Here is a 16,896-nt window from a genome sequence, read left to right as displayed (position 1 = left end):
TTAAGATCATCACCATCATCACCATTAAGATCATCACCATCATCACATTAAGATCATCACCATTAAGATCATCATTATCGTCACCATTAAGATCATCACCATTAAGATCATCACCATCATTGTCACCATTAAGATCATCACCATCAAAATCATCATCACCACCATCATCATCATCACCATTAAGATCATCACACCGTCATCATCACCATTAAGATCATCACCATCGTCATCATTAAGATCATCACCATCGTCATCGTCACCATTAAGATCATCACCACCATCATCATCATCTCCTGTACCACTGTACACACCAGTCCTCCTGTCATCTTAGGACCAGATCTGAGCAAGTCATTAGTATGAGTGTAGGGCTAGCTCAGCTCTACAGACAAACAGCATGAGGAAATACAGATCTATTAAACAGAGCCGAAAGACACATCAATCTGTAATCAGGATGTCAAGCAAGGAGACGGAATTTGTCTGATCTCATGTGTGTACTAGCTCTGCATGCTTCAGAGGAGTGGACACTCATTATGCACTAACCTCCTAAGACGCCCAGCTATGACTTGTAACCATGGTGATGAGCTGTCATTGTTGTCCACGGTGACGGTTATGGCACAGCACGGTGGGCGTGCGCTTGTGGGGGTTGGGGTTCTAGCTGATTTGCAGTGTGATAAATGTGTGGGGCGATAGCAGCGTCTGGTGTGGCATTATCTACCAGGATCACACTGGTAGATAATGGTGATAATGYCAGTCACACTGCCCTTCTGCCTGTGGGGTGCAGACTGCACTCATCACAGCCCTGTGTGTGTGTGTCTCCTTGTGTGACCCTCTGTTCAGTTGTTTCTCTCTTCTCTCGGCAGGACGGKCAGCCTGATATCCTCTACATGTTTTGGAGTGATGTCACACACACACACTCTCTCAGAGTAGTTCCAGAGAGCTACGGCTGGTGAGGCTACATAGTAATGTCTGTTTCACAGAGTAACGCTGATGCACCCTAATAGCAGTGTGTGTGTGTGTGTGCGCGCTTACTCTCTGTCTGCGTCTCCTGCCACGTGGCCTGCAAGTAATGCTGTACCTGCATTTCCATGCGTTTGTGTGAGTGTATCAGTGGTACAGCACAYACAGTGGGGCCATCACTCTTCCCTTCTCCTATAAACCCTAAACGCCCCTCCCTGTCCCTTCCCAACCACTGTGGGGTATGATTACACCTCTCTGATGATATATACCCCCCTTTCAGACAGGACAGGGTCTATAAACACATACACACTCACCTTCTTTAATTTATACCCCGCCATGGGACCGGCCTTATATAAGGTGGAGATACAACCCAACAGCATCCATCCACACACACCGCGGAGAAAGGTTTCCGCCCCCTCCTTATCTTACAGTAAGTGTGCCATTTCAGCAGAAGGGATAAATGTCAGTAGATGTAGAGGTGAGTAAAAGAGAGGTGTGTTTGGCTCCTGTGGTGCTGTTAACTCTATTTTCACACTGCGATCTGTGGGCTGCCTACCTATAGGATCTTTTGACTGCGTATGGAACTGTTTCTAAAATCTCGTTATAGACGCCGTTGTCTTTTCTCCTGCCGAGTTCTGTATCTAATGCTCTGGTGGTGAGAGACTCGAGAACATTGACTGATAGCAGATGGCATGAAAAGGATACTAAGGGAAAATGTGTGCAACACAACCTATACAAAGTGCTCCCTTGGCAGGGTAAAGAAAGAGAGCAGTCGAGCTATGATCCAGTCACCATTGCACTAATCATTGTGTGTGTCTTTACCATGTCGTAAAGCCCACAGCAGCCTGCCTTGGAGAAATCAGTGTCTATTGATCCCTGCTCTAACACAGTACAGTGTTATCACCTGTTAATGATGCTCCTCATTCACTCTCACTGGTCAATARGGAGTTCATCCGCACAGGCCCAGTATCTCTCTTTCCTCCCTCTCTCTCTGCCTTTGTCTCCCTGGCTCACTCTCTCTCTATCCTTCCTCCGTCTGTCTCTGTCTCTGTGCCAGTGCCCCCCTCCCCTTCAAATATTTTAATATGTTTTGGTCTTATTCTTTCTCTTATGGTGAAGTAACCTATGGTTCTATTAGCATATGAGAATTAGAATAAATATACAGAATGTCAAATACTATATGCACATTATCCTTTCTCCTCCTGTATACGAGAATATGAATTAGAGTAGTGTATATGAATGCTATCTATGCACATTATCCTGTCTCCTCCTGTATACGAGAATATGAATNTCTCCTCCTGTATACGAGAATATGAATTAGAGTAGTGTATATGAATGCTATCTATGCACATTATCCTGTCTCCTCCTGTATACGAGAATATGAATTAGAGTAGTGTATATGAATGCTATCTATGCACATGATCCTGTCTCCTCCTGTATACGAGAATATGAATTAGAGTAGTGTATATGAATGCTATCTATGCACATGATCCTTTCTCCTCCTGCCTGCGCTGCTCCCTCCAGACCTCATTAGAGCCTGAAAGTACTTCAGTTCAAACCTGTATGAATCATTATAAAACGCTATATTATGCATTCACCAAATCAATCTACATTAAAACAATCTGCATATCATCCCTTAACGAGCAACTAATCACTCGCAAAGTCAGGGAATTAACATAATAATGAGSGAGAAAATGTCACCGTTTATTTTCTGTTATTTTAATCAGGATAGTCTTTCTGTTTCGGTCTCATCCCTTCATCCATGCTCTAGTCTGGTAATCAGGGATAATGTGATGTTTCTAGTTCACGGGAGCAGAAAGACTGTTCGTGTGCATCAAAGCAGATGTTTACCTTTGCAGTCATTAAAACACTGAAGGTGACATTTTACGGCTCCACTCTCCTGCTCGTCCTCCTTCTCATCCTTCTCTTTTTGTGACCTCCTTCTCACCCCCCCTCTCTCTCTCTCTCTCGCCGTCTCTTTCTCTCTCCAGCCTCATCCTTCCTCAAGCGGCATTAGAGGGAGAGTACCCTAAGCTTCTCCGTCTTTATAACGACCTGTGGTGTCGGCTGCTGCAGTACAGTCCAGCATCCAGGGGGTGATTTCGAGCAGCGCAGGGCTGGACATAGCCATGACCTGCCCACCACAGAGACAGACAACCAGGACCTCTTCACACATGCCAAACACGACTACAAGTGAGTCTGAAGTGAACATACAGTTAAAGTCGGAAGTTTACATACACTTAGGTTGGCGTCATTAAAACTCGTTTTTCAACCACTCCACAAATGTCTTGTTAACAAACTATGTTTTGGCAAGTCGGTTAGGACATCTACTTTGTGCATGACACAAGTCATTTTTCCTACAATGGTTTCAGACAGATTATTTCAATTATAATTCAATTCCAGTGGGTCAGAAGTTTACATACACTAAGTTGACTGTGCCTTTAAACAGCTTGGACAATCCAGAAAATGATGTCATGGCTTTAGAAGCTTCTGATAGGCTAATTGACATCATTTGAGTCAATTGGAGGTGTACCTGTGGATGTATTTCAAGGCCTACCTTCAAACTCAGTGCCTCTTTGCTTGACGTCATGGAAAAATCAAAAGAAATCAGCCCAAGACCTCAGAAAAACAATTGGAGACCTCCACAAGTCTGGTTCATCCTTGGGAGCAATTTCCAAACACCTGAACGTACCACGTTCATCTGTACAAACAAAAGTACGCAAGTATAAACACCATGGGACCATGCAGCTGTCATACCGCTCAGGAAGGAGACGCGTTCTGTCTCATAGAGATTAACGTACTTTGGTGCAAAAGTGCAAATCAATCCCAGAACAACAGCAAAGGACTTGTGAAGATGCTGGATGAAACGGGTACAAAAGTATCTATATCGACATAACCTGAAAGGCCGCTCAGCAAGGAAGAAGCCACTGCTCCACAACCGCCATAAAAAAAGCCAGACTGGTTTGCAACTGCACATGGAGACAAAGAGCGTACTTTTTGGAGAAATGTCCTCTGGTCTGATGAAACAAAAATAGAACTGTTTGACCATAATGACCTTCGTTATGTTTCGAGGAAAAAGGGGGAGGCTTGCAAGCTGAAGAACACCATCCCAACCGTGAAGCACGGGGTGGCAGCATCATGTTGTGGGGGTGCTTTGCTGCAGGAGTGACTGGTGCACTTCACAAAATAGATGGCATCATGAGGATGGAAAATTATGTGGATATATTGAAGCAACATCTCAAGACATCAGTCAGGAAGTTAAAGCTTGGTTGCAAATTGGTCTTCCAAATGGACAGTGACCCCAAGCATACTTCCAAAGTTGTGCAAAATGGCTTAAGGACAACAAAGTCAAGGTATTGGAGTGGCCACCACAAAGCCCCGACCTCAATCCTCTAGAAAATTTGTGGGCAGATCTGAAAAAGCGTTCGCGAGCAAGGAGCCTACAAACCTGACTCAGTTACACCAGCTCTGTCAGGAGGAATGGGCCAAAATTCACTCAACTTATTGTGGGAAGCTTGTGGAAGCCTACCCAAAACGTTTGACCCAAGTTAAACAATTTAAAGGACTGCTTCCAAATACTAATTGGGTGTATGTAAACTTCTGACCCACTGGGAATGTGATGAAAGAAATAAAGCTGAAATATAATTCTCTCTACTATTATTCTGACATTTCATATTCTTAAAATAAAGTGGTGATCCTAACTGACCTAAGACAGGGAATTGTTACTAGGATTAATGTAGTTTAAATGTATTTGGCTAAAGTGTATGTAATCTTCCCGAAACATTAGAGACTAGACTACTCTCTCGCTCCTTTCTCCTTCTTTCTCTCTCTTTTTTTTTTATCCCCTCTCTCCCATATCTCTCTCTCTCTCAGCTAACTTGTTACAGTATGCAGTCTGCGTCTTCACATCCTACTCACAGTGATCGAATGAGTCTCACACACACACACACACCAACACAACACACACACACACACACACCCACACACACCACAACACACACACACACACACACACACACAACACACACACACACAGCCTTACCTCAACTAACCAGTGTGGGATTGTACCCAGCTTGCTGTGATTGACAGAAATAATTTCAGTATGAAGATTCTCATACACACACACACATTCCGTGATGCGTGGTGAATCTCAGAATGTAAAGTCTCTTTATATTCTGCTCCATCAGTACTAAAGCTGTAGGAGAGTTTAAACACGGGAGACCACTAGCAATTAAACAGGCCACAGAACCGGTCACAGCCAGCACACTGATTAGTATGCATGGATGGAGCAGAAAGTAAACGTCCATTAAACCTGTTATATTTTAGAGTGCTCGGAGGAGAGTGTGTGTGTGTGTGTGGAGGAGTGCCAGAAATAGTGAAAGAAGGGAGAGAGAGTAAAGCTTTTTCAAAGGCCTCCAGTGTGAGTATATAAGAAGTCTTTGAGTGCATACATGGAGGACAGTAGCTATCTGACCAGAGAAAGCTATATAGCACCTCTCTGAGGAGAGACAGGGCTTTGTAGAGGAGAGAACAGAGAACGATTGAAGGACAGTTGAAGAAAACGATTGATAAAGGAACGTCAACATCAGAGTTTTATAGAATCCTGCTAGACCAGACTCACCCTCCCATCGCCCTGGTCAAAAGTAGTGCACTAAATAGGGAATAGGGTAGGGCTGACCTAATTTAGTCAACTGGTCGATAGGGTGTCGGCCCGAGATTGTTTTTGGGGGGGGGTCGAACAGTGGCATGTATGGCACACGAGACGCCTGTCTGAGTGGACTAATCCATTGRAGAGGCTGCTTGGATGGCACACCAGTATCACCAGGAGTACATTTACCGCTAATTCCTATCATTTCTAATCTACAATGTTTGTTTTGTTACGGTCATTTCTGTTGATGGATTCAAAATATTCTTAATATTGCAGTTTTACCGTTGTCATTGTAGGAGTGAACAACCTAGGCTACACTTGTGAAGAAAAGTTTGGGTTTATTTCATTCCATTTACAAGTTATTAATTGTTTTTTGTTTGGAGTGCTCTTGTCAATCTTGAGTAAGGACACACACCAGATTACGCATTGAACTAGGCTACCTGGCCTGCGTGCAAATGTAGGCTTATAAATGTACCCATTTGTGAATGTGATACTATTTATGATTGTCTTACCTCATCATCACTGTGGAGCTTCTCAAATAATTTTTTTTCTTCGACTCAAAAAGCAAGTAAACAAAGTGTGTTTTTACGTCCATTGAGAATAACAACAGTTCCTCAACGTAGCCTGTTGGGAAAATATTTCCAGCTCTCTCTCTTTCGATAAACACTCCGCATGGAAGGGGAAAAAATTTCATGTGCTGGTGGATCCGGGGGAAATGTCATAAAAAATACCTACCTGATTACTTCTTATCCGTTGTGCAAATATCCTACAGCTGTATCTCAAAAGTTCACATACTTTATGCAACGTTGCAAGTTTGCTAGTGTGAGCTTCAGGCTGGATCCAAGTTAATAGTTGATACAATGTTTCAAGTTCCTTGCAGACAGGCCATGCATAGCCAATGTGATTAATAGGATATTTATTTTTATCAGGATGTGGTCTACCTGKAGGCTGCAATGTTTTTATATGTAGGCTATTTTCACATATTGGCAATAGAAGTTACTTTTGGATTTGTATCATTTTCATTTAGATATCATTTTGATGAACCACTTGACATTGATTTTGAGATACGAAGACTTTATCAGAAATGAAATGTAACCCACGAAAATGTGCACATGATAATCCTAACTGGCACACGGATCAGTAGAAATGGTACGATAACTTGGCACTCCAAGTGGAAAAGGTTGCCGACCGCTGGTGTGTGGCCTATTACCGGCAACTTCAGGAACCTAATGGCAGAATCTGCGAACGTCAGCTGGCAGGGGGAGGAAGAGGGCCGGGGGAACAGGTATTTTTCTTCTCGTTAGGCTATATTGATCTCTTGTTCCCTCTTTAGTAATTTGTGTGTCTTGATTTTTAATTGCAGTGCTTAAAGCATCCGGCAAAGTATCCTGATTTTAGTATAGTTGATTTTATTCAAACATAGGTYTAATATAGACACCCTATGTGAGAATGCTGTTCATTGACTACAGCTCAGTGTTCAACACCATAGTGCCCACAAACTCATCACTAAGCTAAGGACCCTGGGACCAAACACRTCCCTCTGCAACTGGATCCTGCACTTCCTGACGGGCCGCCCCCAGGTGGTAAGGGTAGGCAACAACATCTGCGTGCTTAGTCCCTGTTCACCCACGACTGCGTGGCCAAGCACGACTCCAACACCATCATTAAGTTTGCTGACGACACACCGGTGGTAGACCTGAATCCCGACAACGATGAGAAAGCCTATAGGGATGGGGTGAGACCTGGCAGTGTGGTGCCAGGAACAACACCTCTCCCTCAACGTGAGCAAGAGAAAGCAAGAAAGGAGATGATCGTGGACTACAGGAAAGTCGGGCCGAACACGCCCCCATACATCGATGAGGCTGTAGTGGAGCGGGTCGATAGTTTCATGTTCCTTTGTGTCCACATCACCAACAAACTGAATGGTCCAACCACAACAAGACAGTGTGAAGAGGGCATGACAACACCTTTTCCCCCAGGAGACTGAAAAGATTTGGCATGGGCCCCCAGATCCTCAAAAAGTTCTGCAGCTTCGAGAGCATCCTGACCGGTTGCATCACCACCTGGTATGGCAACTGCTCGGCATCCGACCGTAAGGCAGACGGTAGTGACGGTAGTGAGTACGGCCCAGTATATCACAGGGGCCACGCTTCCTGCCATTCAGGACCTATATACTGTACTAGGCGGTGTCAGAGGAAGGCCCAAAAAAATGATCACAGACTCCAGTCACTCAAGTCATAGACTGTTCTCCAGAGCACCAAGTCTAGGTCRGAAAGGCTCCTTAACAGCTTCTACCCCCAAGCCATAAGACTGCTGTGTAATAAAATGGCCACCCGGACTATTTGCATTGAGCCCCCCTTTGTTTTTACACTGCTGCTACTCGCTGTTTATTATCTATCCTGCCTACCTACATGTACAAATTACCTCAACTAACCTGTACTCCCGCACATTGACTCGGTACCGGTAGCCCCTGTATATAGCCTCGTTATTGTTATTTTATTGTGTTATTTTTTTACTCTAGTTTATTTAGTAAATGTTTTCTTAACTGCATTGTTGGTTAAGGGCTTGTAAGTAAGCACGGTAAGGTCTACACCTGTTRGATTTGGCGCATGTGACTAATAACATTTGATTTGATTTTATATGTGGAAAAATACACGTTTAAACATTTTGAGCAATCGATTGGTCAAAAGAACGGACGACTCCGTCAACCAAGATTTTTAGAATAGGGTGCCATTTGGGACCGAGACCCTCTCTACTGGGTAAACTTCAGGCCTGACATATCCCTATCCTGCCTGTAGATGTCTGGATAAGCAACTATATTTGTGACAGATGCAACAACCTGAGTGTTTAAATTGCATGGTGATGGCTATGTGACCAGACAGGTGGAAATGGCTCCTGTACACTATAGCGTCTGTCTATAACTGCTGGAGCCTGATATGAGTCACACATTAACCCAAAGGTGTGYAMCTCCAGGCCCAGCCAGGGGCCCTTGCTGCRCCCTGTTTCCCAGTAGGAGATCCTGTCCCTGGGTACTCAGGCTACAGCGCCTGGCCCCGCTGGTTTTCCCTCTGGCACTCAGTCAAGCTGAGTCAGTGTTGATTAACCAAGAGTACATGAGAGCAGACCCAGGTTATCTCCCTGACTCCATTAATTCTCTTTCTCTCCCTCTCTCTAGTACTCTCTTCTCTCTTGGGTCCCTCTCTCCATCTCTCTGTTTGCTCTCTGATGTAGAGCTGTCAGCCGGTGTGTTTTGTGTTGTCTCTCAGTGTTTAACCTTGTAATTACGGGCACTGCTGTGGGCCAAATTACCTCTGTTACTCAAGGTGTCTGTTGCTGTGGTAGGGCCTTGAAGAGAGAGGGAGAGAGGGGGCTGAAGGGATGGAGAGTGGATGGAGGGAGGGAGGGAAGAGAGAGGTGTGTGTGTGTGAAGAAAGGACAGAAGGTACACTAACAAGCTGATAGAGAACTGCACAGACGGATAAAGTGAGGGAGGAGGATGGAAGGAGGTAGTGTGAAAAAGCCCAGACGGAGAAGTGACGGGTGGGAAGAGATGGATGAATCGGCTGGTTGACACTGAGGGATAAGTCAGAGGAGAGGGAGAGGGTGATGAGATGGAGAACAAACATTGAATGCACATTTGCTCGTGTGTGAAAATCACTCGTCYTCATTGTCATTATTCTCATTTAGCTACCGTTCAGTTAACGAGAGAGCACCATTAATCAATAGGCGCCCTGTCTGGTGAATTATGGTGCATAAATGACTGGCCAGATGAACCAAAGATTGGAGTGCTGCTGGAGAAGTGCATACAGCAGTGTGTGTGTGTGCGTGCYTGTGTGCGCAAGCATGCGCAACCCCATATCCAACCTTGTCCCTTGACGCCCCTACAGGCTGCTGTTTGCTTGGGTTTCTCTACCTCTTCCCCATTTCATCAGTGTGAGWGAAAAGAGAGAGGGCAAGGGAGAGAGAGAGTCGGAAGAGASGGTAGGCCTGCCAGAGCCTGTCACTGCTGATGTCTTTATCTCGCTCCAGCGGCACAGACCAGTCCACTGTGCACTCGCTGTGGGTCTTGATCAGCGTGTGTGAGATGTGTAAATAGACAGAGAATCTGGCCTCTAGGCATGTTCCCGAAATGTAGAACTTTGTTTAAACCAGGAAAATAATTAACAATCAATGTATATTGTATGTAAACACATTCATGAGACAAATAACGTGTGTGTGTGTGTGTGTGTGTGTGTGTGTGTGTGTGTGTGTGTGTGTGTGTGTGTGTGTGTGTGTGTGTGTGTGTGTGTGTGTGTGTGTGTGTGTGTGTGTGTGTGTGTGTGTGTGTGTGTGTGTGTGTGTCCCCAGAGAATGCTTTGAAGGACTCTGCAGCCCTACGAGGCAGCGTACCTCTCCAAGTCTCTGTCTTGTCTGTTTGACCCCATCAACCTGGTGTTCCCCATGGGGGGGACGTAACCCCTCCCACGACGAACTGGACAGCATCATCAAGACCATCACCAGGTACACACCTACACAAACACTGTTCTCCACTCAGGCAACATTCTCAGGAAGAAAAAAAACGGAAATATTATTTCTTACATCTGTTGTTCATATCACTTTTTTTTGCTGATCCTGTTCTTCCCGATGTCCTACATGTTATATTATTATGTGTGTGTCCTCCACAGTGAGCTGAACGTGGCGTCGGCAGACACCAGTCTTACTGGCGGTGGTCAAGAACGCTGCCAAGACCGTCCAGCTCTTCTGCGTCAAGTCTGAGCAGCTGGTAGGTCTCCACAACAACCAATTGTCCATCAGTCAAACCCTGTTCTGAGGCTAAGTGGCAGCCCTATGTGTCAGTGGGCGCAAGGAGAGGAGATGAGAGGGGAGGAGGAGAKGAGAACAGGAGAATAGAGGGGGGTAGAATAATACAGATCGGTCAGAGAATGTCTCTCTCAGCCCATTGTCGTCAGTGTTCATTCAGAATTTCCCTGATGGTCATCATCAAGTGGGCTGCTTGGCTAGTCGGATGAGGAGGGTTACTGAGGAGGCTAGTGGCTGGGTTAGTGACCCATAGGGCTCTGGTCAAAAGTAGTGCACTAATATATYGGGAATAGGGTGTCATTTGGGAKACAAACACACAGCGTCTGAGTGGTTCCTCCTGCCTACGAATGTAGTCTTCAAAAGGTAGAGTTGACCTGAACATTAAGAAAWAAAAAATGTGTAGAGACAATCTCTCCACCCTGGCTCTCACTCWTGATTATATAGTGGATTAGAAGTAAACCCTACAGGCCTAGGAGCCCTCCATCTTCCAGCTCTTCACATATGTAGGAGCTGTGTCTACTGCGCTTTGTTTCGGGACAAACTGGATAACTCAGCGTTCCAGTGRGGTAATTGTTTGCTTGCCGAGGATTTTAGGCTTGAGGTGGCTTCCTTGATCACGCAGGTCGCCAGCRTATGTCAGAAACTGGATCGAGTGGGGCTTCTCCATCTGTCGGAGGCCTGCACCAGGCACCGGGAGCAACGGGCTCAAGTTATCCTGCCTCTCGCCCGTCCAGAAAGGGTTCTCCAAATCCTGTGAAGCGTGGAAGTGGGTTGATTTCCTCGTCCTTCTCGCCTGCTGTGATTTTGGACAGCTCTATGGTAAGAACTTTGCGTACCTGGTGCAAAAATAATGTCCTGTCCCGGAGCTCTAGTAAATTACATTACTAAGCTGCTCCCGAATGTACTACGTCAGGACATGGAAATCGATTGTATCGTCGTCCATGTGGGTTTTAATGACATTATGAAGGGCAGCTCTGAAGGATTGAAACTGGATTTTAAAGAGCTGATTGACTCTCTGCTAGACAATCATATCTGGCCCTGTGCCCTCTCTGAATCGTGGCATTGAACACTTTAGCAGGATTCTTTCTCTTCACAACTGGCTATGTGATTATTGCAGCTCAATGGGGGTAACTTTTGTTGACAATTTCTATACCTTTTGAAAACAAAACACATTTTATAAGGAGGATGGGATCCACCCAAATCATTTGGGTTTCATGATCCTTTCACAGCATTATAAGGCTGCGTTGAGACAATGCCTTATCAATGACCCAAGCCCAGCTCAGTTAATCCCTACAATTGTGTCAATGAGTTGTCATAATGCTTCAGCAAATGTACATTATACCAGCGTTTGGTAGACACAATCTAAATAACTTTATTTATGTCCCTCTAACTGCCCTGAATGCCTCTGCTGATCCTACAGCTATTGTATACTGTTAGCACTGAGGCGGTGTGCCCTAGGAGGAAGTCGACTGTGTGCAGCTCACCCTGCACTAACATAAAGAACATGAGCACATCTACTGCTGCTAAGCTTCCCAGTAAAGCAATGAAAACAAGTAAGCATCCCAGAAGAAAAGTGCTCAAAATTGCCCACGTTAACGTATGTAACTTAAGAAACAAGTTCCTGAAATCAACAATTTGCTAGTAGCAGATGACATTCACATTTGGACTATCTCTGAAACTCATTTAGATAATACCTTTGATGATACAGTGGTAGCAATACACGGTTATAACATTTACAGAAAAGACAGAAATGCTAGTGGTGGAGGTGTTGCTGTTTATATTCAGAACAATATTCCTGTAAAGATTAAAGAGGATCTCATGTTAAATACTGTTGAAGTAATATGGCTACAGGTTCATCTGCCTCACCTAACGCTCATTCTGGTGGGAAGCTGCTATGGACCATCAAGTGTTAACAGTCTGTCCAGATGGATAACGTGTGTGAAATGCTTGATAATGTATGTGATATCAACAGAGGTATATTTTCTGGGTGATTTTAAATATTGACTGGCTTTCATCAAGCTTCCCACTCAGGAAAAAGCTTCAAACTGTAACCAGTGCAGGCATCTACCAGGGTAGGTCAACCTACCAGGGTAGTTACAAACAGCACAGGAATGAAATCATCAACATGTATTGATCACATCTTTACTAACGCTGCASAAATTAGCTTGAAAGCAGTATCCAAATCCATCAGATGTAGTGATCACAAAAGAGTAGCCATATCTAGGTATATCAATGTTCCAAAGGCTGGGCCTAATATACTGTATAAGAGGGTCATACAATAKGTCTTGTAGTGATTCCTATGGTATTGATGTAAAGAATATTTGTTGGTCTCTGGTGTGTAATGAGGAGCAACCAAACGCTGCACTTTGACACATTTATGAAATAGCTTATTTCAGTTACTAATAAGCATGCACCCATTTAAGAAACTGACTGTAAAAACGATTTAATCCCTGTTGATTGATGAGGATTTGAAAAATGGTATGGTTGAGAGGGATGAGGCAAAAWWAAAWAWWWATWTATTTWTTTATTTTAGTTCTCATTCAGTTCTCAACTAGGTAGGCCAGTTGAGAACAAGTTCTCATTTACAACTGCGACTTGACCAAGATAAGGCAAAGCAGTGTGACACAAACAACACAGAGTTACACATGGGATAAACAAACGTACAGTCAATAACAATAGAAAAATCTATATACAGGCAATAAATAGGCCATAGTGGTGAAATAATTACAATTTAGCATTAACACTGGAGTGATAGATGTGCAGAAGATGATGTGCAAGTAGAGATACTGGGATGCAAAGGAGGATAAAAATATATAACAATATGGGGATGAGGTAGTTGGGTGGGCTATTTACAGATAGGCTATGTACAGGTGCAGTGATCTGTGAGCTGCTCTGACAGCTGATGCTTAAAGTTAGAGAGGGAGATATGAGTCTCCAGCTTCAGTGATTTTTTCAATTCGTTCCAGTCATTGGCAGCAGAGAACTGGAAGGAAAGGCGACCAAATGAGGAGTTGGTTTTGGGGATGACCAGTGAAATATACCTGCTGGAGTGTGTGCCCAGGTGGGTGTTGTTARGGTGACCAGAATGTCAAATAAGTCTGGCTGCACAATTGATTGGCAAACGTATTGCAAATTGAGAAATAATGTGACTAAACTGAATAAAAAGAAGAAGAAACTACACTATGAAACAAAGATAAATGARAAAGAATGATCGTTAAAAAAAAAAAAAAATGGAGCACCTTAAATTACATTTTTGGGAAACTCAGCTCCATTATTCATTGAATCAGATGGCTCATTCATCACAAAATATTGATTTTTCCAACTACTTTAATGATTTTTTCATTGGCAAGTTTAGCAAACTTAGGCATGACATGCCAGCAACAAACGCTGACACTACACATCCAATTATATCTGACCAAATTATGAAAGTGTTTTTATTCTGTAAAGTGAGTGTGGAAGAGGTGAAAACAATGACAAGCCACTGGGGTCTGACAACTTGGATGGAAAATGACTGAGGATAATTGCGGACGATATTGCCACTCCTATTTGCCATGTTTTCAATTTAAGTAAACAGTAAACAAATTGACAACAGACATTCAGGACACTTATAGGGAAGGACATTCAACAAGCACAGCACTTACACAAATGACTGATGATTGACTGAGAGAAATTGATGATAAAAAGATTGGGAGGGTTGTTTTGTTAGACTTCAGTGCGGCTTTTGACATTGTCGATCATAGTCTGCTGCTGATTTTTCAATCTTTACTAACGACTTTGAGTAAAGCCAGTGTGTCTATGTATGCGGATGACTCAAKACTATACACGTCAGCTACTACAGCGACTGAAATGACTGCAACACTCAACAAAGAGCTGCAGTTAGTTTCAGAGTGGGTGGCAAGGAATAAGTTAGTCCTAAATATATTTTTACTAAAAGCATTGTATTTGGGACAAATCATTCACTAAACCCTCAAACCCCACCAAAATCTTGTAATAAATAATGTGGAAAATAAGCAAGTTGAGTTGACGAAACTGCTTGGAGTAACCCTGAATTGTAAACTATCATGGTTAAAACATATTGATATAACAGTAGCTAAGATTGGGAGAAGTCTGTCCATAATAAAGCTCAGGTCTACCTTCTTAACAGCACTATGAACAAGTCCGGTCCTACAGGCCCTAGTTTTGTCGCACCTGGACTATTCAGTCGTGTGGTCAGGTGCCACAAAAAGTGACATAATAAAATTGCAATTGGCTCAGAACAGGGCAGCACGGCTGGCCCTTGAATGTACACAGAGAGCTAACATCAATAATATGCACGTCAATTTCTCCTGGCTCAAAGTGGAGGAACGATCATTACTTGTATTTGTGAGAGGTATTGACATGTTGACCCCACAAGACATGCCACAAGAGGTTTCTTCACAGTCCCCAAGTCCAGAACAGACTATGGGAGGCGCACAGTACTACATATAGCCATGTCTACATGGAACTCTATTCCACATCGGGTAACTGATGCAAGCAGTAGAATTAGATTTAAAAAACAGATAAAAATACACCTTATGAGGGGCCTCCCAAGTGGTGCAGCGGTCTAAGGCACTGCATCGCAMTGCTTGAGGCGTCACTARAGACCRYGWTTCAATCCCAAGATGTGTCACAACCGGCCATGACTAGTAGTCCCATAGGGCGGCGCACAATTGGACCAGCGTCGTCTGGGTTAGGGGAGGGTTTGGCCGTGGGGCTTTACTTGGCTCATCGCGTTCAAGCAAAATATATCTATATATCTAAGGAGGAAGCATGGCCAGAAGCCTGCAAAAATGGACCTCCAGCAGGCCACAAATGTGCATGTGTCTGCTCAAACGGTCAGAAACAGACTCCATGAGGGTGGTATGAGGGCCCGACATCCACAGGTGGGGTTGTGCTCAAAATATATTTGAGATTTGAGATTTCAATTAACAGGTTTGCCTTGTTAAAAGTGAATTTGTGGAATTTATTTCCTTAAAGCGTTTGAGCCAATCAGTTGTGTTGTGACAAGGTAGGGGGGTATACAGAAGATAGCCCTATTTTGGTATAAGACCAAGTCCATATTATGGCAAGAACAGCTCAAATAAGTAAAGAGAAACGACAGTCCATCATTATTTTAAGACATGAAGGTCAGTCAATACGGAAAATTTCAAAAACTTTAAAGTTTCTTCAAGTGCAGTCGCAAAAACCATCAAACGCTATGATGAAATTGGGTCTCTTGAGGACCGCCACAGGAAAGGAAGACCCAGAGTTACATCTGCTGCAGAGGATACGTTTATTAGAGTTACCAGCCTCAGAAATTGCAGCCCAAATAAATGCTTCACAGAGTTCAAGTAACAGACACATCTCAACATCAACTGTTCAGAGGAGACTCTGTGAATCAGTCCTTCATGGTCGAATTGCTGCAAAGAAACCACTACTAAAGGACACCAATAAAAATAATTGACTTGCTTGGGCCAAGAAACACGAGCAATGAACATTAGGCTGGTGGATCTGTCCTTTGGTCTGAAGTCCAAATTTGAGATTTTTTGTTCCAGTCGCAGTGTCTTTGTGAGACGTGGTGTGGTGAACGGATGATCTCTGCATGTGTGTTTCCCACCGTAAAGCATGGAGGTGCTATGGTGTGGGGGTACTTTGCTGGTGACACTGTCAGTTATTTATTTAGAATTCAATGCACACTTAACCAGCATGACTACCACAGCATTCTGCAGCTATACGCCATCCCATCTGGTTTGGGCTTAGTGAAACTATCATTTGTTTTTCAACTGGACAATGACCCAACCCACCTCCAGGCTGTGTAAGGGCTATTTGACCAAGAAGGAGAGTGATGGAGTGCTACATCAGATGACCTGGCCTCCACAACCCCGACCTCAACCAACTTGAGCTGGTTTGGGATGAGTCGGACTCCAGAGTGAAAGAAAAGCAGCCAAAAAGTGCTCAGCACATGTGGGAACTCCTTCAAAGCTGTTGGAAAAGCATTCCAGGTGAAGCTGGTTGAGAGAATGCCAAGAGTGTGCAAGCTGTCATCCTCAGTGTTTAATCTGCTAAATTGTAATTATTCGATTTATTGACCTACCTCATGCTTTTGCACACATTGTATATAGATTCTCTTTTTTTTTTTGACCATGTTATTGACTTGTTTATTGTTATACTCCATGTGTAACTCTGTGTTGTCTGTTCACACTGCTATGCTTATCTTGGCCAGGTCGCAGTTGCAAATGAGAACTTGTTCTCAACTAGCCTACCTGGTTAAATAAAGTGAAATAAAAAAATAAAATAATAAAAAGGGGCCTATTTGAAGAATCTCAAAAAGCCAAAAATAATATTTTGATTGTTTAACACTTTTTTGGTTTACTACATGATTTGATATGTGTTATTTCATAGTTTTGATGTCTTCACTATTATTTCTACAATGTAGAAAATAGTACAAATAAAGAAAACCCTTGAATGAGTAGGTGTTCTAAAACTTTTGACTG

General features: G+C 43.5%; 1 pseudogene; it reads left to right on the top strand.

Annotated features, from left to right (window-relative positions):
• Positions 1–16,896, top strand: part of LOC111951339 (conserved oligomeric Golgi complex subunit 5-like) — a 121,781-nt pseudogene that overhangs the window by 92,458 nt on the left and 12,427 nt on the right.

Source organism: Salvelinus sp. IW2-2015, linkage group LG24 (genome assembly GCF_002910315.2).
Source record: "Salvelinus sp. IW2-2015 linkage group LG24, ASM291031v2, whole genome shotgun sequence".
Classification (NCBI taxonomy): domain Eukaryota; kingdom Metazoa; phylum Chordata; class Actinopteri; order Salmoniformes; family Salmonidae; genus Salvelinus; species Salvelinus sp. IW2-2015.
Note: the sequence above shows the minus strand (reverse complement) of the source record. Positions and strands in the feature narration are given on the sequence as shown.